Source organism: Bombus flavifrons, chromosome 6 (genome assembly GCF_040668555.2).
Source record: "Bombus flavifrons isolate JBK064 chromosome 6, iyBomFlav1_principal, whole genome shotgun sequence".
Taxonomy (NCBI): domain Eukaryota; kingdom Metazoa; phylum Arthropoda; class Insecta; order Hymenoptera; family Apidae; genus Bombus; species Bombus flavifrons.
The window spans coordinates 15,698,450-15,724,478 of NC_138447.1; the positions used below are offsets into that span (position 1 = coordinate 15,698,450).

A 26,029-nucleotide genomic window follows, 5' to 3' on the forward strand; every position below is an offset into this window, starting at 1 on the left:
GTTGTTTCGCGGTGAAAGTGTACTTTTGTCAATCGATATGCCATGTTCGTGCTTCCTTTTGACGAGCTATCCACGACTCTTATGTTATCCATCAATAAACCGAAGCTGCGCACAGTGAACCGTACTATTGAAGCTGGGTCCATACAAATGATAAATTTCGGCAGTCATAACACGAATAAAATAAATTTGAAATTTTATAACGAAAAATAGAGCCCAAGTAACGTTCGCTTTATATTAAATTTCGTATTTACACTTACGACAAGTTCGCGATTTCTAAATTTGTGTTTACGATTAGAAGCTGCTTAGAAATCTGATTACAACTTTCTCCCTGCTTCTCCTCTCCATCGCGTTCACTTACTAAGGCAACGAAAATGCTGCACTTCGAACCGATGTAAACGACGCTTCGATGAAATACATTTTTTAAAGTTAAATCGCTATATTGCTCGAAACTGTACAGATACAAATTTTTTCATGTGGCGTTTTATTAAATTGTAAATAACGATTCTGCAAATATTCCAACGCACGAAAGCTATAAAGTCACGCTGTTTTTACGCTGCAAGATCGAAGGGTAATTGGACGAAAAGTAGAAACGAAGAATAAAATCTGATAACAAGGATGCAGCAATATTCGTTGCAAAATTGCCTTGTTAAGCCGACGACGCGTATAGACTGTACTTGGTCGATGCGAGTTTAAAACCGTGAACGATAGTTCGTTATTCAAACAAAAGAAAAATCATCCAGTTCAATTACCCATGGCCGATTTCGAAACAATATTCACCCTCGTCGAATATCGACGATCGTATTTTTGCATCGGTAATAAAATAACGTTGTTCCTTCTGACGCGTCATTATCGATATAAAACAGGGACAGATTAAAATATTACCGACCACGAACGTGGCAAATATCATATATATATGTAGTAACTTATGGATCTTAGAGTAAGGACAAGTAATGATGATTTAATTAGGGTTTAGTGTAGGTTAATAAGCAATACTCAGTAACAAAAACCGATTACAATATCGTCGTACGTATCATTACCACACACGCCTTGACTTCCCGATTCACACTCCGTGACCTCTCAACTCACACTGCACTTCTCCACTCGCCATTCTGGCCGTTCTAGCATCCCTTTGTCTTTTCCTAGGCCCACCACACCCTAGGTGTTCCGCAGACGCTCGGGGCCAGGGTCACGTAGGCCTTTTCTACGAAACTATGCACTTGAAAAGACCGATGACACATTTATGGACCCGACGGCGCCTCGGCTCTCGCGACACTGTTCATGGTTAACTCGATGTTTATTAGGCCCTTTTCCCCGATACTACATATATATATATATATATGAAGTTACATATATATATATATATGTAACTTCACTGACAGCCTCGTCGCGGTACTTCGGCTTGAGGTATATTAATTGACGTACAAATTGGCGCACCTCCAACCGGCGTCGAGTGACGGAAATCAACGGGGGATCTTTTTGCTTTCTACTCGAACACCTTGTAACGATCAAGGCACGAAAGCGTAATTGAACGTTTCGTTCCAGGATTACGGTGATTTAGTTATACTAATAATAAGAATAATAATAAGAAAGAACGTTACAGCGTCTACTTCGATTTCAACTTTTATCTCGCGTGGAATGATTTTAAATTTGTGTAATTACTAAATTGTTTAAATTTTGAAGAACACGAAACATTTTTGTGAAACACGTGTTTCTATAACGAATTGTTAAAAATTAGTATTCGAAACAAATAAAAAAGAATATATATATACATAACTATGTAGGAAGGTACATGCCGAATAATAACAAGCAAAAATACAGGAAAGTGATATATCATGAAATCGCTACGATCATTTGGATATCGACGAACGTAAATATAGAAGAGTAATCATCGAATGTGACGTTATTACAAAGTAATGAGCAAATTTGCGTCAGTGGCTGTCTGATACGTGAGCCGGGTTGTCCGACTACAGAAATCGTAGCAGGGGTTTCCTTTGTTTTCCACCGCAAATCCTCGTTAATCCGTCAAACCGCCGGATTACTTGGCAATTAAATCGCCGCGTACGTTTTGTAAGTGAAGCGTGTAACAGCGGACAGCCTCGAATGGCCTGTTAAATTCGAACAAGCTAAGTTTAACAAGAAACTACGTTTCATACTGCCGTCGTGCTACTAACTTTTACCTTGAAATCTCTATAAAGTCGCGAAATCCTTTTATTAACAATGACGATTTCACAAGGGAATAAAAGTGTTTAACAACGCTTCGTGTATCGGTCACTATTGGTTTCTGTGGTAAACAGCGTTTCCTAGCCTCCGTTTGCGAAATTATTGAGAGCCCTTTGACTTTCACCCAGTGACTTCCATCGTAAAAGAGCGCACAATCGAGCTTTCTGCCGTGAGTGAAAAGCCGCCGTTATTTGCGTGCTCTTCGCAAACGCTTGTCCCAGTCGACAGCTGTTACAAAGTATGCGCCTTGCTTCGTGGATAAACGTTTACTGTATGCGTCAGGCAGCCGTAAAGCGCATCGTACATGATCGAAATATCGACGAGTACGTATATCACTAGCAACGATTAATCCTACCTGTGATAGCATGCAGCTTTTCCACTTCGATTCTTTTATTCAGGATAATACTCGACAGACGAATGCTCTTTTATCTTCGTTCAATTTCAGGAAACAATATCTTCGCAGTTTTTCATTTTCACAGATTGTAACTCCATTCTCGAAACATATTTCGTTTCATATTTTAAAGCTATGTCGATCGTACAAAACTTAAAGATCCATTCTTGTTTAGTACGCGCGATTTTTCACGATTAAATTCGTTCATGTAAAACACGTATTTCGAGTTCCTTTCATCTTCTATGCTTTTGTTTTTTAATTTTCGTTTTTTACGTCACGTTGCGAGTACGTAACTTCGGAATATCGTACTAGTTTTCCTAGTCAGTTTACGGTTATTTTGTAAAGGCTTGCAACGTCGAAATCGTGTTACGGGAACTAGCGGCGTGTCGTTAATTAAAAGCAAGGCAGCTAGAGGACACACGAGACTAAGCAGAACGCGTATGTAGGTGCGCGAGACCGTTTAGAAATTCTACAAATCCGACTCTCTCGTTGCTTGCAGACTCTAAACGAAAAAAAGGGAACCGTTCCATCGTTGAAGAGAGTAGAACGTCGCTCGTAACGTTCAATGATATTCAATAGTGATACGATGGAAAGCTGTAAAAAGGGGAATGAGCCTTTTCGTAAGATCGATGGATCGAATCACCCGATGAAGCAAATTTTTTCCCAACGATCGAAAAATCGGAGATTTTCATCCGTATGCTCTGTCACGGCGCCTTCTACGTATGGAAAATAGATCTCTCACTTTTTCCAAGATTTGACCCGATTCCGAAAACGGGAAGAATAGGACGAAAATTCTCGCGTTTGAAACTCTGTTAAATTAACAAACGTTCTCTCGAGGAGAATCAACTCTGCAGAAATTACCTTTTAATTAGTATTTATAGCGAAACGCCATTGACACGTCTGTGTCGATTCAATATTTGACTTGCTGCAGTTGGAAATTAATCCGTTCGATAAAATCGAAAGTGTAAAGTGTGTCATGGAGAGAATAACGATCGGTTCTGTGATGTTTTAGCACACGGTGGGGTTTTAACTGTTTCGGTTGAAAACCTGGCTCCATGGACGTGGAAAACGTTTTCATCCAAAGGGTTGGGGAATTACAGTCGAAGGTGAACCTACAGGTAGTAACGATTAGCAGGAAATCGCAATGGTTTCGAATGGGACGACGATGACGACGGTCGAAAGTTCGCGACACGTGTGGACCTTCTCGGAAGTGTTATGGATAGGAAGTTGCCGGGACGTGGTGAAACTCGGTCGCCGTTTACTGTGGCGAATTGACCACAGTTATGGTGTACGCAGATGAACACGGAGAATTACTGTGTTTCATATTGCGTGCAGGTGTGCCACACCCTTGCTCTTACGTGTCTCCGATGCACGTGTGTGCTGGTCGAGCCACGTACATGTCACTCAGACTCTGTCGCGTTGCAGTAGCGTTATTGGGAAACTTTCAATGAGTCTAATTAAGAAGTATACGGTATTTGTATTTATAAACATGCCGCAGTATTTGTAGCTTAAACTTTTGAAAATATTAGCATCTGTTACAAGGAATCGTAAAAATTAGTATCATAAGGTATTTATTTCACTGTCTTGAATATATACAGTACAATTACCGATTTCACAGAGTCATTCAGAATGGTGCTACGATAGGTACCTATCGTTAAACAACTACTATCTATTTCAGTCTCGACGCTAACAATAAAAAAAAAAAAGAAAACAGCCGAATGAATAGCTATCGAACTTTAGTAATAGAATGTCGCGTTTGAATTGCCCATCCAAAGTAAATCAAACGATCCTTCGGCAATTCTTTGCCCGTAACAGCCGTGATATTTCAGTGGAATCCGCAACCGTGTGTCTCTAAACTATCGTTTCGACCGGCTATTGATTCGCGATTGGTCCCGAACGTCGAGGCCGGCTAATGCGTCCCCGGAGTTCGCACTAAAGCGTCGAATCGATGTCTCATCTAGTCGCGTTCATCACGCCTAGAACGGACGTGTGTGAGAGACGAGGGGAGGGAAAAATGGGCAGAAGCGCGACGTTTTTCCGACGGTTTTTAATCGATGCACCCAATTACACCGGCTATATCGCCGTGTTTCGCAGCTAATTTCCCGTTATCGTGCGGGATAAAAGCGAGCTGGCTGCACCGGGGCCCGATTAACGTGCGGAATTGCACGGATCGGAGCATCAACCGTGCAACTGTATAAACTGCGTTTACGCTCGTCGTTTAGGCTGGGCTTAAAAGCTTATGATCGACGTACGCGACGGAATTCCGCCTAATTTTTCTTTTATTTTCAAATGTTACGCGCATCGCCGATCTTGCATTAACATATTTGCCAGACAATGTCCCACTTTGCGTACAGCGTGTTCCGATTATTGGAAAAGAGTTTAACGAAGAATTATGCTACTGCGTTTTAAAAGAATTTTAGAATAGCGTTAGAGGTGCCGTGAAGCTAAGTGACTCGTGTACAGAAGAGCGTGTATGTACAGGGGAGAATTTTTTCTTTAAGAAGTTTCGTATAAACTAAAAATCTTTTTATAACGATTTAATTATGCGATCGACGATATTTATCGACGAGCCTATGCTCCGATATTCTGTCGTGCAAGGTTTTCTTATGGCAAAGTGACAAACACGAAGTTGCTCTTATGTGTGTCTTTAAGTTTACTAGAGTCTCGAGAAATTGTTCGAAGCAGCTTTCAAAACAGCTATATACAGTTCAAAGGTAGTTAGTTGAAGTTCAAACGTGTTTGACACCAGACCTTTTTCCCTTTTACTAGTCCAGTCGTTTCTTCCGCCTTCTAATCGAGCAAATGTTGCTTATTATATTCCATTTTCCAATTTTTGATAGAAGAAAGTCTCGTAAAATATTTAATTCAACGAAGGAACTGCAACAGTTCGAATGAAAAATTTTACCTCCGAATTTTTTATTCGCGACAGGAACCCTTGTCGTGCCCTCGGCATTAAGAAAAAAAACATTATTGTAAAAATATCGTTTTGTTTCGGTCGCGGTGGATCAAATCGGTATAATAACAATAATACGAATTCGTGAAAATTGCTCCAACAGAGACTCACATCGTCGCGATTTACAGGGTGGACGGTTTTTATTACTCTTGAAATCCCTTTAAACGCTTGTAATCCAGCGTACAAACGAGCGCGAAATTTTTACGATCAATTTCAACTGTTTTTCATCAATAACAATGCTACTCTATAATCCTGTGCAAACTTTTCCAACGATATTTCTATCCCGGTTTCAACGTTGCCAAGGAACGAAGCGATTCACGATCGCTTTTTCAACGATGCCTCGAACCAACCCAGTTTCCACCCGTTCCATCGTAACGCTGTCAAGCCCCGCAAAAAACTTCTTTTAACTTTCCCGATCTTCTACCTGCGATTCAACAAGGAAAAAACTAATGAGCATAAATCACCATACGCTTGGTTAACGAACTTCGTGGAACGCGTTTTGAAAACAGCGTTTCCACTGTGAACGAGCTCTATGGCTTTGAACAATTTTACGGCTTTTGCTCGGAAGAAATAACGACGTGAAATCACGTATCGAACGAGCCGGTGGAACGGCAACAGTGGGGAATATCAATTCGTCTGTGTTTCCATCGTGATTCGTTATACCGTTTTGGCGTGAAACTGTCAGTTCTCCGCTTGGAAAGCCAGCGAAAGAACACTTTTCCAAAGTGATTGTCAATCAACCGGATACGAGTTGGACGAGAAGCCACGAGATTATTCACATCCAACTTGGCCAGCCAATGTAATTAACGATCGAACCTTGACTCCGTAGCAGCCGCGAGTCGAGTGGCATTGATCAGACTAATCGGATCAACGCAAAAGATTATTATCGAAATGAGACGGGATGAAGATCCAGGTTATCCGTTTCTTTTCCCCATCAATTTCGTTCTTCGTTGCCGCTGTCTCGTTCCATGTTTCCAATAATTCTATAATTTTTACGTCTGAAAAAACCGATCGACTTACGCTGCGTAAAACTTTCGAATTTCCATTATCCGTACGGCGAACTTTTAAACGAACGTTTGCTCGTGGAATGTTTCGTTAAGAAGCTGCAAAGATAATCGTTCGATGAGGATCGTTGAAATTTTGCCGATAATTCGCGGTACCTGCGACGCGCCGTTTTTCTAATGGCTTGAAATACGAACGCCATTTAACCTCGATAGATTAAAACAAAACATATTTTACAAATTTGCTGCGGATTGGATTTTTATTGCCTGTAATACTATATATTAAGAAATAATCTTCATGGGATACTAGGTGTTTCATGAAACTCTATGGGGTGCCGCGATAAATCGAGGCCAGATTAGTAAAACGTAGTACGAAAGTAAAATATAGGTGAAAAAGTTTCGCGTGATCCTATATCCGAAAATAATTTTTTACAGAGTTACGAGGAGCAAAACCGGAAAGATCGTGTTTATCGAGTGAAGTTATACGATGCTTCGTAGTTCTACATAGCTGTTTGTTGGCAAACGAACAGCGATCTTATCAGTGTCAGGTGTTTTTGTATATGTTTATATTTTCATACATACGTCTATACTACGGTACCAGATAGTTTACTCTATAGCATTAGTGTATCGTGAAATTACACATATATCCTAGAACTATGTAATAATACGTAGCATCTGCAATGAATGCATTAACCTCTTAACCTACGATTTACGTTCGAGAATGCCCGTAATATTTACGTTTGGCCCGATCATCGTACTATGATACGATGATATGGTACGGGCTATACCCGTAGTTGTAGGTTAAAGGATTAAGACGATTGATCGATCGTAATAAGTAAATATCTTTAAATAATTTTCGTATCTTTGTGTTTTTATACCACTACTGTCATTCAATGTTATAAGTAAGATATACATCGATTATTGTTCACTTTTTACACTAAAACACGTTGTATCTACCGCGCTTCAACGCTACACGAACAAAGCAATTCTTCCCATTTTTATAACACCACAAACGATGGCAAATGATGTTTTGGCGATACGTCTGTTTGCAATCGCTAACGAGGACAGTGAATAAATACCGCATAATCCGAGTTACGCGAATTCGGGTCCTTTTTGTCACTGCGTAAAAAGTCCTGGCCAGTTTGAACGATCGAATGTACCAATATTTGCCGAGCATTCGATCAACCAAACAGACGATCCTCTTTCGATCATGTAAAATGTTAATAACGACAAAAATCAACGAATCTACTCACCGACCTATTTTTTGTTGGTGCAAGTCGTCCGGTGGCCACGTGATGCAGTCGTGGTCTCGTCATAAATTATGTAATCACCGCGGCGACATTCGGGAAACGTACGTTCCCAGTGGCGTTGCATTAACGTTGCGACGATTCATATTCATGCGACACAGCTTCAACGAGACACACGTTAATAACGCCACATACGCGCGTGCGTGGATCGCCGATGAAAAAATGTCGCTGGTCGAACGTTTGAAAGCTTTCCTCCAACTTTTCCTCTCCGATTAATACGATTTTCGCGACCGCAAAAACGTAACGAGCTTATCGAAACGAACGTTCGATTCGTCGAACAAAAATCCCAATCGCGAACACGTTGCGCGCACTTTCGCCGTTACTGTTAATTAATCGATCGTTACACGACTTACTTACGCAAATCAGTTTACATTATAACGGGCCGGACGTTTAATATGCAATTTTCGCAGGACGGCGCCGGTGGATCGCTTAAAACGCAATTTCGTCGAGCGCCGCGGCGTAAATATTCATGTAATTTTGATGCACTCCATTTAATGGGCCGCGATTAAAAATCATTTAACGGCAGAGATTTTCAGGCCGCGCGATTATGCGTCCCGCGGACCGGCAAATCCACGAACCGTTCGCCCGGCTTCCAAATAAATATTATGAGCGAAACACTCGAGAGCCAGCACGTAATTGCTTCGACCCTGCTCGCGGTCGACTACCGACAACACGCTCGAGAAACGCTTTGGAGGGTTGGAGGGGAGGGGCAAGAAGCAACTTTCGACTCGGTCTCCAACTTCGTACGCTCGTAATCACCCCGAAAGCTTCCAGTTATTATTATTGCTGGCGAGAAATTGAGCTTCCAATGAAATTTTGAAGGCGAACTTGCGTCAACGGAGGATGGGAAGGATAAAGAAAAGTTGCGAGAAGAAAGCGTCGTGTTCGAGAAGGAAATGTAACTACGTGATTCGATAAAACGGAGAAAGCAAAGTAAACTACAGGGACAGAGGAAATATACGGAAGCAAAGATGAAATATTCATAATAAGGTATGGAGTTGTGGAAGCTAAATTATCAAAACATGGCAAAGTTCTATCGAAGCCCGAAATATTAACGTTTAAGAGAAAAGTAAGAAACGAAAACGGGAAGAAAAATCGGCAATAAGGGGGAAGAATGTATAGCTGAAAAATTTACTTAAACTACGCCGGTGCGCTTCAACGATGACAATGAACTTTGCAGAATAATACACGCACGATGTATGCCTCTGGCGCGAGCGTGGATGAAACTGAGCGCCACGATGAAAATTATGTTTGCATAATTTTCAATTTTCCCAGCACTCGCTGGCGGAACAGAAGATACAGTGGCACACCATACGAAGATTCGCGTGATTACAAAAATCTAACGGCCGCCGTTTGCGTATCGAGCAATTCGTTGAACAGACGGATCGGTGCGAACAAGAAATTAACGTGGTTAATCTAACAGCTGTGAAACGTTATCTTTTTTCTCCTTTTTATTATTCCGTCGACCATGCACGCTTTCCATCGAACACGACTCGACACATTTTCCCTCACGAACGAAACGCCGGTGAAACATCGACTAATGTCCGCGAGATCGTACCCTTTAATGCCCGACTAGAAATTTCGTATCGTTTATCAAGATTATATTCTTACGATTTACTTCACGAATACTCCGATCATTTGTCAATGAAAAATCAGCTAAAAACACATACAAGGATCTATCATGAAACGACTCACGCCACGTTCAACCGTTTTCTTTCCAATATTTCACTGACTACGAACAACGCGATCTTTGCACGTGAACAAAAGTCTCAAACAAATTCTCCGCTCTCTCTGTCCTTTATTTTTACTTCCTTGCCTATCGTCGTACACTCGGACGAGCTCTGGAAACGTTGCACGTTCCCGACATGTGAATGCCAGCAATCCAATCGAGCTGAGTTCGAGCAGTGTCACTCGTGGTCCCTTGCGATCCACCTTTAAGTGCGGATCGTGGGAACGAAGGGCGTCGCGTCGCGAATTGCACTGACTCTCGCAAATTCTCCGTTTCCCGCAGAAGCTTCCAATATCCCCACCCTCGCAGTTTGGCCTTGCTCAACGGAGCTTCTACCCCTCTTTCGACAACCGCCGCCACCACCGGGGCCGCCAACCCCTCTGTTAGTCGCTTTTAGCGCAAGCGCCTCTGCTTTTGTGTGGGCTCTGTCCTATCCTAATTCATATCCGCGTAAGTACGGTTATGTCCAGCCGGCAGGACAACAAAAATTTCTCGTTTTGCCACATCGTCTTACGGTTTTCACGGATTACGAGTCGCCGTCCGAGACCGACCACGTTTTTCTTTTTTTTTACGCGGCACGAGCGTAAAACGTTCGCGCGATCCTTCGCCTCTCTGCCAACTGCAACGGTTCGTCGTCTCTCCTTCATCTTTTATTCGTCTCTGACCTTCTCTTTCTCCCCATCGCTGTACCACCCTTCCTATCCCTCGTTCCGCTGCCTGGGGTTTCTTCATGCACCGAATACTTGCGGTCTCTGGTGAAATTCTTTCTCCCTCGAAGAAATTGAGACGTAGTCCGATCCGCGTCCTGATTTCGAGGGATCGTTCCTACAACGATTTATGATTTTTCGACGATTCTATCCAAATAAAGGAAATTTCTCGATTGACGTTTATTACGCAGTTAAATCTCCGTGGTTAAACGATGAATCCAACGAGAGTGTACTATGCTGGGAACTGAACTTGGTACAATGAAAAAGTTACACGACCAATTAGCAACATCAGCCGTCCCCGTGACTCGTACAGTTTCCCCGAATCGCGGCTAACAACGAAGGCCCTTTATTCCGCAACGCAAGCATACAAATCCGTGGAATAAAAAGCGGCGGAAGAAGTACAAGCTTGAAAAATCAGGTCGTTAGATTGAGAAATCGAGTATAGTCGTGGCACATCATCCGAAGTCTTGTAAACAGGCACACTAATGAACCAACCTCTCGGGAACGTGGCTGCGGTTGTGGTCGCCGTATTTTTCGCTCATCGGCGACGCTGCATGATCAAAACTACAGCTTCGCCGAGAGTGATGCCAGTGATATGAATAGAGCCGCAGGCAGCTTGGTCGAGAATTAAAATTACCCTGGAGAATACTCGCTCGGCTTGGCTAGGCCTCTTCTTCCCACCTCGCCTATTATTTGCCAGCTAGAATAAACTGTTTCCCTCTTTCGCCCGACCTATGCACGTTTACACTTCTCTTCGCCGCTCCGTCCCACGCTTCCGGTCCTGCTGCTTGCTCTTTTTCACTCAGCGTGCAGGTTCGCGTGTTTATTCCCTGTTCGTTGCCTTTGTCGTCCTATGGCCTATATCGCGTATTCTCTCTCCAGCTTCGCTATCTCTCGCTCCGACCTTTTGTTTCATTGGGAAACACCGAGCCCGCGGCTGATAAACCTGGCCAGAACCGTCCAGGGATCCTGCCGAATTGCACAAGTTTTAATTTCCTCTGGCGGCCCGACCCGCATAGACACAATCGCCGAACTTATTGCGCGTTCCAAGTTCCACGTTATTGCTGCGCCTCGGTTCTCTCTCTAACTCTTTCGCCGCCGAATTTCTTCGATTATTTCGAATCGATCCGGCGAGGTTGTTAATCTTCCACTTGCAGCGGACAGATTCTTGTAAAAATGTAATTTTATAACGAATAAAGCATGGTTAAGACGGAGAATGGCTGGTTGGTCGTAGAGAGCGAGAGGAATTGAGGAGAACGAGAGGCTAAATAATGCAACGGTTCGTTTCTTCGGTAGCTGAAACGAAGAAACGATCCTTAACAATCTCGAACTAATGGCTGCTGCAAAATAAATATCTAACTCGATCTGGGAAATTGTATGATCAGGATAGTAGCGTTGGGTAAGGCTGATAGGAGCGGAATCCTTGGAACAAGCGGAAACTTCGTGCTCCTGTTTTGTTCTTGGATTACTATATGACGCTGGATATAATAGAGTTTGTAGAGGGCTTTTTAGAAGCTTCGAGTAGCGGAGCAACGAAACGTCCTGTTTTAATAGAGATTGCAGTCGTTGAGGTAGCAACCATGGATTCTCTAACACGTGTATCGAATGCCACGAGTCGGTTATTATACGGCCGTTTCTTTTCCCTATGTCGCGAGAATAAATATCTTGCTTAGGGCAAAAGGAATTACCATTTTGAACTCGATACGTGGTATAAATCGACGAAATTCTAAACCAGCGTCAGATTTTGTCTGCCGTTAAGATTCATTGATGAAAGTTCGGATAGCTTTTCGTGGGAACGTAGGTACGTAATGAAGAATACACTCTAAACATACGTATATACCATATCTGATTTGTGCGCTTCTAGAGAATAGACGCCCCTCTGGAGAATAGGAACTCAAAATTGCACGTAATTTTGGAGTGGTAGTTGATTCTGATAGTCAATTCGGTACACCCCTGAGCGATCGTACATACCTGACCGGAATTAGAATGCTTTCGAAGCATACTTCGATAAAAGTTTCCCTCGCTGTATCCAGCACTGTTGCACAATAAATGGACTGATGCGCGTGTAATAAAACTATGTGTAACAGCTATGCGTTAACTCCGCGTTTAGAATAGTTGCGAACCATGAAATTGGATAACACGGGCCAGCAATTCCTCTTGCTGGCGAACCTTTATTTTTTTTCATGAATTTTGAAATTTATCCAGCACGATATCGTCGTACGGTTTTCAAAAGCAAGTAGTGCGCTGTTATCGCTTTCCGTTTGACGTAACGTTTGCCTGCCAAAGATCCACGACGATCATTGATCGACGAAATAAGAAATGCGAGTGGGGAGATAGTTTGAAGCAAGGCGAAATATAAAAGAATCGAAGGAAAAAGAAAGGAAACGTATTAAGAGAGCGAGAAGGACGTCGACGTTAAAAATAATGACGAAAGAATATCGGCAACGATAGATTCATAATAACGTGGCAAGGCACGCGGCCATCGAAAATATAGAGCAAGGGAAACCTGACCGTATTTGATCTGCGGATCTGAAACTCTGCCAGCTGGATGAACTTACAGCGAAATGAATTGGAGATTGAGTATGCTTCGCAAGGAATTTCACTAGCGCCGCGCCCCGAAGTAGCCGCGTTCTCCTTCATGAATTTCATCAGTCTGCCTTACGAGCTTCATAAATTCCCAAACAGCCTCTAAATCGCTCGCGAACTTCGCGTTATTTGTTTCAAAACTTCGATTCGAAACGGCCGTATCCGTCGCGATTTCCTTCTTGTTCCAATAATAATGGAAAATTATTGGTTTCCTTCCGAAACTGGTGACGTGTATCGAAACCGCGATCGTCCCGATATTTTCACGGTATTCTTCGAAGGAAACGTTAACGCACGATCTTTCGAAACAATCCACCTTTTTATTCGATGTAATTACGCTCGCTCTGTTTCTAACGGAATCACAGGAACTTCATTTTCTTTTGATCCGGATCGGATTCGTAGCTCAATCACCGATTCCCGGTGCTTATTTTCCGTTCGTGGCACGAGAAAGAAGGAGATTCTGGGCGAAAGCTCTATAAGAGACACACCAAGCCACGGACTGCTCTTTGAGGACTTGCATTCGAGCTTTGATCAACGATAGTTGCGCTTCTCCTTCCTCTGATTGTTCCGTGTCCCTCGATCATTTCATTACGACAAATCGTTCGTAACGATGTTCCTTTTGCCGCGAGCCATCTGATCTTTGTGGCGAAAGTTTTCGTACCGGAAAGAGGTGGTGTTTTTACTTTGATGGTCGAATAACTTGGTAATATTCTGCTTCTACCGAGAACGATCCAATCGATCAACGTTTAAACTACTCTTTCTCGAATAACGCGAATTTCAACTCAAGAGTTTAGGAAAATAATATTTAAATTTAAAATGAACGAAGAATATTGACGATAGGAAAAGGGAACGTCGACTCGCTTTCGAAATTTGAATTCGTCGTACCGAAATTAATACTCGACAAATAACGAAACGATTCAAGCACGCAGAGATTCGGACGATTCCTTCCGATAACACCATCCACAGCTGATCTCTCGGCGAAAACAAGACATTTAGTCTGATTTAAAATACACAGACGTCATCGATTTATTCTTCCACTTTCCTACAACCGTGTCAAGGAGACACGAGTTGCGGTCACGGACGACCACGAGTATTCGACGTAACACCGCGTGGCAAAAAGTGTTTGGAACTAGTTAAACTCGTTCACCGCGATCCCCGTCAGTTAATTTATGCTCCTCACGCGCTTGATTCATCCCTGAAGTTACTCGTTCCGTGTCAGTTAATTCCGTTCAACAACGAACAGGGTGGAGAAAGGCGCGAATAAAGGAAGAGGGAAACGGAGAATTAAAGAGAGCAGGCAGCGTGATGTACCTATCCAAAGGCAGTGAATATTCTGCTGCCGATAAAAGAAACTCGTGACCGGTCGAGATGGGCCAACTTCGCGAATCTCTCGACGCTATCTGTCCCATTACGCGGTTACACTCGCTGTTACCTCGACCCGGATTTTATTTCGGAACAACAGAAGGAAACATTAAAAAGCAGGACACGGGGCGCCAGCCAGAGAAACAGTCGATGCTGCATTTCCGTAATCTTATCGCGATTCTCTAAATTTTGGTTAAAATCTTGATAGATTCTGCCTGTTTGATGGTCAGTGTAAAATTAGTACCACGCGTTAACACCGCACTGCGTACAGAAGCGTGAGCGTTTTCGCTGAAGTTCATATTCGAATGGAAAAATTGCTTTGGATAAAAATTGCGCGTAAAACTTCTTATACTCTGTCCTTTTCATACGTATGCTTTGCTAGAAGAATAAACCAGAGAATATCTTTCTTGTCAAATGAGGATTTTAGTTCTACCAACTAAAGACGTGTTAACAAATAGCATTAACGATGTAAAGAAAAATTCCTCGATTTATAATAATTAGACTGCAGATGCTCGCAACTTTAACGTTATTAAAGAAATGAAAGTTAAGTATGAATTCGTTTCAGTACTTGATCCTGAATATTTTACATACGTGTGTGTTGTGTTCTCTTTCTTCTTTTGCATATCGTATAAATATTTTTGCATTTTCAAATTCTCCATAAACGTGTAAACATCCACCAATATCTAATAATGAAAACATTTATTTTTATCAAAATTCTCGACATAGATCGAACCTAGGCGGAGCTAAATTGCCCCGATTTTTCCAATCTTTGTGACAGCGAGTTACGACGGCTAACTCGAGAATATCTTTGACTGGTTGAAGGGAGAGGATCTCTTCTCCTCGCCTCGTGTTTGTGCGATCTCCTTAATCAGGTGGGTACATTTTTCTTCCGGTAAGTGGCGATTCTCTTATCTGACTTCCCTCCGCCAATTCTCCGGCCCGTTCGCTTGCTGATGCAGTTTGGTGCCAAGCAACGTAACTGCTGCTACTACCTGCTACGGTGGTCCTGCTGGAGTTGGGTGCTTTCGAGGAAGAAACAAAGAGGAAGAGAGAGAGAGACTGTACTAAAGGCAGCGATCTCGAGAAGGATCGAATCGACGAGGAGGCGACCCGACAGAAACGGAAGAGAGAAGTATCGTTTCAAAGGAGTAGAGGAGAATGCACGTGCCGAAGGGATAGCGGCTTTATTCGGCGGCAAGTATAAACTCTCCTGCAGCGAAGAAATATAACAAATACTTAGCGTTTAAACGTGTGTTGAAGAAAGAAAAATGCATCGGTGTTCTCTCGAGAAGAAAAATACCGAGGAATTTTGCATTTTAAATGTTAAATGAATTATGTCTCTCTGTTATGCGCTGCATGTCGAATTTAGATGGAAAAAAGAGAAAATTATGAGACAAAATAGGAGTAACGATACCGTGGAGTGATAATAAATGCTCTGAACGATCGAATTTCTTTTCGCGTGATTATCAAAAAACACAAAGGACACAGTGGAGCTAGAATGAGGTGTATAAAAATTTCCACAGCCTGAAAAGATCGCCAACGTATGCATGGGTTGCTTTGAGCTCGGCTTTATTAGACACTGAATTCCGAAAACACACGCCAGCTTCAACGATATCTGCCTCGGTTTCGACGTCTTCGCGTGCCTCTCAACGATAATAATATAGCCGGGTAGCATGCTCGACGAGGGGTGGCAAACACGTAGCACGGGTCGCGGCGGATGAACGAGGACGCGGTGTAATTGCTGAAGCAGACTGAAGCAGCGGAGAGACGGGACACGAAAGACTCGAACGAGGAAGCCCAGAGCAGAAATTCTATTGAACGAGCTGTGCACGCGGCTCGTCGGAAAACGCGGAACGAGCCGCGCGATTCGTTCGAGGATTCCCTGAAGAGGCGCACCGCCATCGCCCGTCAGCCTTTCAGTGTGACACTGACGCGATTCAAAGCGCTAGAAAAAAAAATAGCAACTCGGGCAAAAATGCTTTTTCCTCGTAACTTCGTTCGACGTGAATTTCACGCGTGGATTATCGTTCCTTCGATTCTTATCCGGTAGACGAACAACGCTCGCGGTGAAATGCTCTTCTCTGCGATGTTTCCGTATCGAGAAAAAGAAAACGAAGAGGGAAGAGGGCGGGGTGGAAAGAACGTTTCCGAAGAAACAGAAGATCTCGCTAGGAAACGGTCAAGTTTCCCGTTCAAAACTTTCAGAGAGTGGGCTCGAGCTTCTGCTATCCTAGAAAACTTGCAGAGTTAAAGCGTCTATGGTGTTCGAACGATCTCGAGGAATTGTTTTGTAAGAGATGTAATGGCAACAAAATCTGGGGATTACTGAGGAGATAGGACGTTGAACGTTGTTTTCTTAATAGTGTTTCTGAATCTTCTTATAACTTTCGATTCATCGATAATGCATCTTTCAGCAAGAAGAATAAACGTTAACCTAGACGTTCAGAAAATATTTTTGTTCTCAGTTGGAATAACTGACAATGAGTTCATAAGTGATCAGAACAATTTGTATTAGATTCGAGGTAATTTCAACTTTACCTTTCGTCCCGTCATCCAATTGTCTCCAACGGATAAATTATACAGCGCAGATTAACAAAAAGTACTCTGCAATTAGGTGATATAACCCAAACTGTCGTCAAGAGTTAGGATCGTCGAATGGTTGACAAACATCGATGTCGGGAATGTTCTACTATAAGCTACCGCGGTAAAGAAGTCCAATCTACTTGTCCAAGACGACAACACTGTCGTATTTGTACCGTACACATACATACACGGTTGTTTATGATGTTTGGAAAAACAGGATCTTCCGGTCGAACGACGAAACGATGATAACAATAATCGTAGAAAACCGAGCGTTGCGACAAAGTATTGCCACGGAATGCTTAAAAAATGATGGTCCAGCGAAAATATTTTTGGACGAGAATGTTGGATAGGCGACGAGAAACTTTTCCTCTGGCGTTTTAGCAACGCTGAATGGGACATCGGTTGGATACGCCGTCGGCCATCGCGGAAAATATATATATATACTAAATATATATACCAGGGATATAAGATAGGAAATAGAATAGGCTCTGTCCGCTATGTGGCGTAGTGTGTTGCGTGTCTCGACTCCGTGAGTTCAGCTTCGTTTGGAGTTGTAAGATTGGAAAACTTGGTTGCAGCGTTTTCTTACCTCCCCTTTCGTTTCACCGCCCTAATATCGTACAGCCTTTGCTCCGCTTTGTTCGGATATGGTATCTCGATCTCGGTCCTTCGTTAACATTTGTCCGACGATTTTTCGCATTTCCTATACGGAACGTTTCCTTCTTGCAGGTTTTAAGGAAACTGTTTGTTAACCCGTGATCGCCCGTCTTTGTCTTTTTGGACGATAAGCTTTGCGGTTTACGGATTTTTCGTATTAAACGTGGTTCCTATTACAGTAGGTTAAAAGTATCGTAGATATAAAGAAAGAATCTTCTTCCGTGTCATTCTTCTAATGCGCACCGTTCCATAAGTGACGACGAAGATATGCAACGTGAATTTTCAAGACGATCCGAAGATATCCCGGCGATAATATTTGCAACAGCGAGACTGTCTCCGGAGAACCGAGACAAATTTACGTTACGTGTTTGGCTGAAATAAGAATAGAAAATAGCGCACGGGAAGACTGCGTGATGTTCTCGTTCGAAATTTGTCAATTCTGTGCATACGAATTCTCGCATTCGAGCAACTTTCACAATGCGAACTCTTTCATGGTGTAACGGCGTTGCTAGCTAGCTTCGAAACTCCAGGTCGCCGTCAGTCCCTGTTGAGACGTTGCAGCGAAACAAAGCACCAAACTTTACGAAATAATAGGATTTTAAATCAACTATGAAACACCATGATCCGAGATATATGCATTCTAAGTCTCTCCCGCGTGAATTGCTCGCCAACTTTCTACCGTTTTCGCAATAAGAACATGCAGTCGTTCGTTGCGACTGAAATATGCATATCGAATCGGTTGTATCGGCATTATCGTGCGGAACGAGCGTACGTCTCGCAGTCATCCTCCCGCTTATCATAGTTTCTTCTGCATTTATTAAAAGGCTTTTTCTTCTTTCCCGGTGCGCTGTTCTTTCGTCCGGCTCTTAGTTTGCCAAGGGAATCCTTTGCATCGAGGAAATCACACGGGTTCATTTGGCAGTCTGGCTTTGTGTTATGTAAACAGAAGTCAGAAATATCAAGGACGAGACGACGAGGAGGTAAAGGAAGAAAACAACGAACAACAATGAAGAGTAACTCAGTCCGTGCGCTATCTGCAGCCTGCGCAGCACTTTGTGCTCTCCTGGAACCGAGTATTGTACGGCAAGCTTCGAAAAAACAACAGCTTCAGCGGTCGACTCGACGAACTGTTGAATATTTAATCCAAAGAAAGCGGCAGCTTTATGTAAGGTGGCTGACTTCACCGTGGCGTATACATTTTCTCACACAAACATCGTAATTAAAAAAACGTAAACGTGCATCTGTTCTTGCAACCGTTTGCGATCTATTCTCTTTTACGATCTATTTCTTAAAAAAAAACACACACACACAGATATATATGTATATTCCTGGCTTTCCTCTTCGTATGCGAGACGTCTCCTGCAGTCGGTCCAAGTCGACTTCTAGACGCAGTGATTAAAAAATACCAGCGTATTTTCCGTGGAAAGGAACCGAACGGAAGTTTCCGAGGGAAAAAGATGAACGACGGTGAAAAGGCCGATCCAATCGACGACCAGTTGACACCTGGCAGGGAACTTTGGAAAATCGAAATGAAACATCACTGGCGAGAACGTTCTATGGCTGTAGGAGTAGACAGCGGGTGGAAGCGAGAGGGAGATGCTGATAGATAAAGAAAAACATCGTGTGAAACAAGGAAGGACGCGTACGGTCGGGGATGAGAAAAGGAGAAACAAAAGGAGCAAATGAAAACGGAGAACGAGAAGGGTGACGGGAGACGGAGAGAGAAGTCGGTGTAATCAACGAGGCATGCCGATTTCAACCTCCGAACGATTTCCGTTGGGGGAAACGCGGTATTGTTAAAGGAGCGGGATAAATAAACAGTTCCCGAGACAGTGCCGAGCACTTGGTAACAGTTGGGGACTCCAAGTAGGCGTCAAACACCAGACCATTTCCTTTTGCGTTAATTATCACGTCGAACCGCGTCGCTTTACGTTACTCTCGTTTCAAGCCAATCGTTTCTCTTTCTCAATGGTTACCGATTACAGCGGAAATACGAGTATCTTCAACGACATTTCGTTAAATAAAATACGAGGGACGGATCGCAAAGATGACCATTGATAGCGTAATTGTAAATGTATTGGCACGGTCTCCGCGATAGCGTCTCTTATTTCGGTATTAGGGTAATGGACGTTTCTGGACAAATACAGAGAAAATTGAGACACGATTGCTCTCCTTTATTATTTCACTAACGCTCTAAACGATAATAATAAAAGCGAAGAAAAGTTGGCACGATCGAATTATCTAGATTTCGGGGAAGATATTGTAAGAAATTAAATTTAAAAGAGTACAAATCCCAACTACATTGATCACCATCGTTCAACGTTCGAATTCGATCTGCAAATGGTTGTAAAAAGATTTCTCGAAGATCTATAGGGCAGCGGTGTTTTTCCTATAAGTTATCGTGTTTTGAGAACGAAGTCGTCCGTTTCGTGCTACGTTTGCAGATTCCATTTGAATATCGTCCGTACTCCGAGAATAGAGAAAGGCCGGTGAACGATCGATCGGTGTACGATGAAAAGCGGCGTGGTATCGTTAAACGACGCGCGTCGTGCACCGACGGCGCTTGGAAATAGCTCCATTGACTTTTTCCACTCTGTATAATCTCGGCTGAGAGTCACGGTCTTTGGCAGTCGCTGCCAATTCGGTTTATCCTGCGTCATGCTTACATAATGCAAGCGCCGGCACGCTACTGCGGGATCAGCGGTCGTAGTTGCAACTGTGCACGATACCATCCATGCAGCACGTAAAGCGATTTCGACGATTGAGCGCGAGATATTGCATGGTCGTTCGACGACTAAACTAAGGGATACACTCTGGTGCCGAACAATAGCTCGATGGACCATTGTGTCAGACATGCCTTACGATAATTATTGGATAAATGGGATTTCCCATGTTACCGATCGTCCACGTAATGGACCATTCGTTAATTTCTCATTTTCGTAAATGTCGAATATTCCGCTATCTTTGATCTTTGAGTGTTCGAACTTTTACTATGTTCGATTTTTAGAGAAATCGGTATCCTTTGTTCTTATAATCGTATCGCGCGAAGAACTTGATCCAAAGGAAATAATAGAACAATAGTAGAATCGATAGAGAAAACTGCTTATTTCAAATAATTTCGATTTTGTAGCTAGACGTGACGTTCTATCGTTAACCTCGTTAAGGCTGCTTATGTTGGACGTCGTGTGTCGAGGTTGAAACGTTTGCGCTGTTCTTCATCGTCCCCTTCTTCGTCGATTCGATCGACGGAAATCCAATATTATTCAAGGCAGTAAGAAACGTAGAAAGCAGGAGAAAACAAAGAGAAAGAAAACAATCGAACTAGTTTCCAGCGGTTAGAGTGCTCATCCCAATAAGGGAACGGAAGCAACTGTAACTTGATTTATATGGGTGTTTCCCCTTCCCTATCGAGCACCCTCCTTCGAGCGACCCTCATTCCTCTTTCGTGTCCAGCTATGGTGTTCCAAGTCCCGTAGGTCCTTGGCAAGATCGGATAGAACTTCGCTGGGATATCGCTATACCTTAACATCGAATCGAATCGAGGTCGTTGGTTTGATCGTGAAACTGTAGGTGACCTACGAGACATTTCGTGTCTATCAACCTGCGTATATCGTTCCAGTCGAAGCGAATTTCGCAAATAGAGAGTTACGGATGTGTATAAAAGAACAGGAAAACGAGGAATTATTTGACACGAAGCTATTATAGATTTCGAAGGAAGAAGAGACAGAAAGATCTATTCGGTTTATTGCTCGATCGAGCTCTTTTTCTTCCTTTAACTGGTTTCATCGTTTTTATTGGCAATAAAGCAACGATCGATGCAAGTATAAATGTTCGCGAGCTGTTGGAAGATTTCAACCAGGAACGCTTCCAACACCGAAAACTTTCCAATTTACTATAAACTTTAATAACATCAACGCCTAGCTCAATTACAAATTAGTTAATCCAGTGACAACTCGTAACAAGTGTGACGCAAATATTTCTCCGAAATTTCCCATCGTCGCCTGTTGATGCAATTTCATTTTACTTCGTCGTCCCACCCGCTTGGGTTATCTTCATCCCGACGGAGAAATTTACTTTCTCGCCGTATCGAAATTTTCGTTCCGTAATAGCGTTGCGTCGAGGCTGCGGTTTCATTTTTCCGCGAAATCGAACCGCGACCACTCGTATTTCCTTAAAAGCGCGTACAGCGTAGAATTAAAGCGGAACAGCCGAGCAGGAAAATAATTACACCGATTGGTCGAAGCTCGGTGGTCGATGCAGAGACAGAAAGAATCCAAGTATTTTCGACGAATCTATCTATCCGAACGATATATCGTTCCGGAGCTATCGATGTCACGCATTGAATCGCAGATGAAATTGTAGCTTCCAACTGATTTCTCGACTAACCTAACGAACTAACCGAGGTCGTGCACCTCGCGAATTAACGTATTCTAGTCGCAAGAGAGAATGTTTTTAAAAAAGGAGACAAGATCTTCCCTGTGTAAGTCGTATCACGCGAAGGAAGCGGTATCTTCGTTTTGCGCGAATTCGTTTTTTCTGTTCGTTGGTGGCTGCAGTTGTTTCGGCCGGATAATCGAAAATGAAACGCGCCGATTAAGTTTTGTTTTTTCACCGTTGTAAATGCTTTAGCCGCGAGCTTCCTGTGCGATTAAAATATTCTCTTCGTCTCGCTATCCGTTTTTTCAACGCGACTAATGCAAACGGTAGATCGATCGGCTATCGAATGAGAACGAAATGAAGTCAGGATTAATTTTTCCCTTGCTATGTGAACGAATGGAAAGCGACTCGCGTCTGACGATTCATTGCTTCCAACGATGTTATTAATCCGCGTACGAACGCTATGCGATCACGAGATACAGCAAGAATTGGAATTCAGTCCCCTTAAACGGTATTAGAGTTTATTCCGCGTACCGCGAAAAATAGTTTCGATGCTCAGTTTTGGGGATTGTTTCTCGGAAAAGCTGCTTATGAAACGTGGAATCTTGCTTGCTTCCATTTGTCCTCATATCGAATACACTGTTGGTATTATACGTTCAACAACATTATAAAATACGTTGCTTCGACAAAAGGCAAAATAGTTAAATTTCGTCGTCCTGTTCGACGTTTTATTTCGAAATCATTGCGACACTTTCTACAATCAGACGGAGACCACTCGCGCGGACCGATGACAAACGGTTTTACGTCAGGGTGCACTCAGACACGCCATTACTATAAAACAACGAAATTCGTTCTAACGGAGCCGCTGCTTTCCAAACGTTTTCCCGTAGACAGAGAGGGTAAAGTGACAGGGGCGTAAAATGTCACAAGCGTAGGCTGTAAACGTAGAATGTAAACGTTGCATCGCGCAAGACTGGAGTGCACTTCGTTCCTCGCAGCCGACTTTTCGATTCGCTCTCTGTAAAAACGAACCAACGGCGAGCCGAGCAGCGACAGCTTCCGCTACCGCGTCTCGAAACGTGAAACTCGAGCGTCGAGCACGTTTCCAAAAGCGGTGCGTCCCCATTCCCCCTTTTCCCATTCTGCTTGCTGTTCCTGAGAACGAAAGAACATTTCAGAAACGATCCAAGGCGAATCTCGCGATCGATATCGATACGTCTATCCCCGGCAGAAAGCGTCGCGATTGAAATGCATTCTGTTCCCTAGAATTTTATAAAAAATGAAAACAATACCCAGGGAAATAAAATAGATTCGACGGTTCCGTCGCTATCCCGTTGCCCTTCTAACTTGCGAAAGCACGATCTATGTGTTCGAAACTGAGATTATGTAAATGCAAGCCCGTGGTACGATTGTGCAACGTATAATGGGCAAATAATAGCAATAATCATCTATTACAATGTATAACGTGTATATAGCGTGTATATATGTTCGACAAATTGTCAAAACGCAAAACATAGCGCACCTCATTATACCGAATTGCAAAACGGACACCAGGAACCTCAAACTCAATTCCCAGTGCAGCAGGAACGACGCTATCGATCGAGTCGCGGTAGAGCGCATAGATCAACTCCTGGTATAATGCGATGTTCCAACTTTTCGTTGTTCCAACTAGCTCAACCAACAAGCACATTTAAAGGCCAGGGTTGCTAGTTTTACCCCTCGACTCCGAGATATCATCCTTGGCAATTTTATTTCGCTGTTAGCAACGAATTATAGTTTCGCTCTGAAACTAGGCATTCGATGGCGAGTTGCGAGAGAAAAGAAATACGAAAGATGTTGGCAACCGATCGAAGGCATTCGATGACGGTAACAGTGACAGTAACAGAGGGACTCGAATGCTAGTGGTTCTCGGTCGGTCGGCAGTAGCGAAGAATTGCAACAGTTTCGCGACTATTTCCCGTTCTTCTGTTCGTTCGACTGTTTTCTATCCCTCCAGCTCCGTCGTGTTTCTCCACGCGTTCTCCGCCCATTCGACGTCCGTGTCTCGGACGCGCGAACATCGCCTCGCCGAACTTTTCGTTATTATCACCCTCGTCCTCCGATTCGTGGCAAAAACGTTGCTCCGGCGCACCGTATCGCCGGTTACGGACCACTGCTCCTCGCTTCTCGTCTACTTCCTTCCTTTCTGGCCCTTGTTTTTCTCGCTATTTATACCCGGAACCGTTTCGCCGCGTTTTGATTAGCGGTTCCGTCGAAACGTTCGGTCAGCCATGGCGTACTTCTTCCGTTTCTTTTTCGCGGAACGTTACTGGATGAAACCGTCGACCGATTCGTCATAAGCCGGCCGAGATTGAAAAGCTTTACCCGACCGACCGTGAAACGGGATATTCGAGGTATAATACGTTGTTTAAGCTGCTTCGGCGAGGAATATAGGACGGGCACGCTTTCTGCAGGATGTCAGAAAGGATCTCGAATGTTAAATTTGTAGACCGTCTCTTATGATTTACCGTTGGATAATCGGATAATTGGATAATTGTTGGATACTCGGAGAAATGAAATGCGGTATGCGAGATAGTTGACCTCGCGGGAGCTGCTTAATGCAGTAGATATCCACCAGGTATAATAAGTTACAATATCACAGAATGTGTTTCAAAGTTAGCTTCCTGAAAATAGGTATCTTCGGATTCTCGATAGAGCACGAAGGAGTAAGTAATTTTAAGCGAATTTTCAAGCACAAATTACGCAAATAGTCGAATTAGAATGCATCGAGTTCGCTATTGTTTCGATCAAACAACGCCAGAAACTTGGAGAATCCAAAATCGAACATCGAGTCGTCGATTCGGATACTCGATGCAAGCCGTCTCGCTGAATCGTCGATATCGACTAGAAGCTTGGAAACGACGGAGAAAAAACGGAGAAAGGAATAGAAAAAAAAGGGAACAGCAGCGAGAACACCGAAGAAATCGAAATAGAAAACGCAGTTTCTGAGAGGCATTGGAAACGGTGCACTGGCGTTCCCCAATTCTATCGAATCAGATTGTTTATGCGGAATATTCATTGGCTAGGGGGTGCAAGGACCCTGAAAGGGGTGTTCACCCTTCCTTGGATCTGATCGATAGCGGAGAAACGACGGATGCTTCTGAGACACGGCTGCCGCCACCTCGTCGTCGGTACCGTTTCCATCCGTTGATTCGCGTTTATCCCTCTCGGCAACCCCTTAATTGCATTGTTCTGCCTTAACGAAGCTGTTTTTTTGGTGCACAATAAAGTTAATTGGGAACAGTTCTCGCGAACGCAAAACGTTCGATTTCCTGCCTTAAGGTTTTCCGCCCTCCCGCTCCTTTCTCTATGCTCTTTGTTTATAAACGACGTTTCTGCATCCCTTCTTCGTCGCGAAGACGTTTCTTCCTTTGGCCTTTCGCTCGCTTTTCATCGTCTTTTTCTACCAAGATTCCACGATGGTTTCTCGATCGTTTCCAGTTTCCTACCATACCGGAACGTTCTTACGATGTAAAACGAACCTCGAAAAGTCGTCCGTCACCGCAAAAAGAACAACGAGGAACACATTGCGTTCAGGATGTTGTTTTTCGAGTCGGGCAATTGCTAGGGAGAATTAAACAGCTGTGGCTCATCGTTATGAAACGGTAAAACAGCGGAATGCTGTTGGTACGTTGTAATAGATACCGGTGAAGTTTCGCGGGAAATTCACGGTACCGAAGTTTCGCGAAAGTAGAGCACGAAGGATTTCGATGTTTTAGTAAGATCTACTTGATGTATACTCTTATGTTTGTGGAGAATTGCGTGTGTGAATTACAAATATTTAACTATGACGTAACATAGAAAACATTTGGTAGGAATTTTCTACGTGCAGAAAGTGATTCGTTTTTTTACCGTTTATTGAAAGACTGACATTATTCTTGTTTTTGCGGAAGAGAATGAAAAATGAAGAGAAGAGAGACATATGAAAATATTGTGGCGCGTTTAACGACCAAAAGGGCGAAGAAACGTGTTTAAAATTAAATTATTATCGGTACCGGCATCGAAAATCTGTGACACATTGCACGATGTTACGTCGACCGTGTTCGTTATTTCTCTGACAGGCGAGGTAATATTACATTAACGTTAGTGCACCGTTGCGCGGAAACGAAAGTAAAAACGT

At 43.2% G+C, this 26,029-nt stretch overlaps 1 protein-coding gene across 2 annotated transcripts in view; it reads right to left on the reverse strand.

The window, feature by feature from the left end:
- The window catches only part of LOC138180545 (uncharacterized), a 283,290-nt gene extending 274,432 nt beyond the window's left edge, over positions 1–8,858 (reverse strand). Inside the window, exon 1 of one of the 2 annotated variants that reach the window (XM_069114509.1) lies at positions 7,823–8,858. The gene's annotated coding sequence lies outside the window, so the exon portion shown is untranslated. Of the gene's footprint in view, positions 1–7,818 lie in introns of both variants that reach the window. The other variant, XM_069114508.1, reaches the window with a different exon arrangement.
- Positions 8,859–26,029: the final 17,171 nt, after the last annotated feature.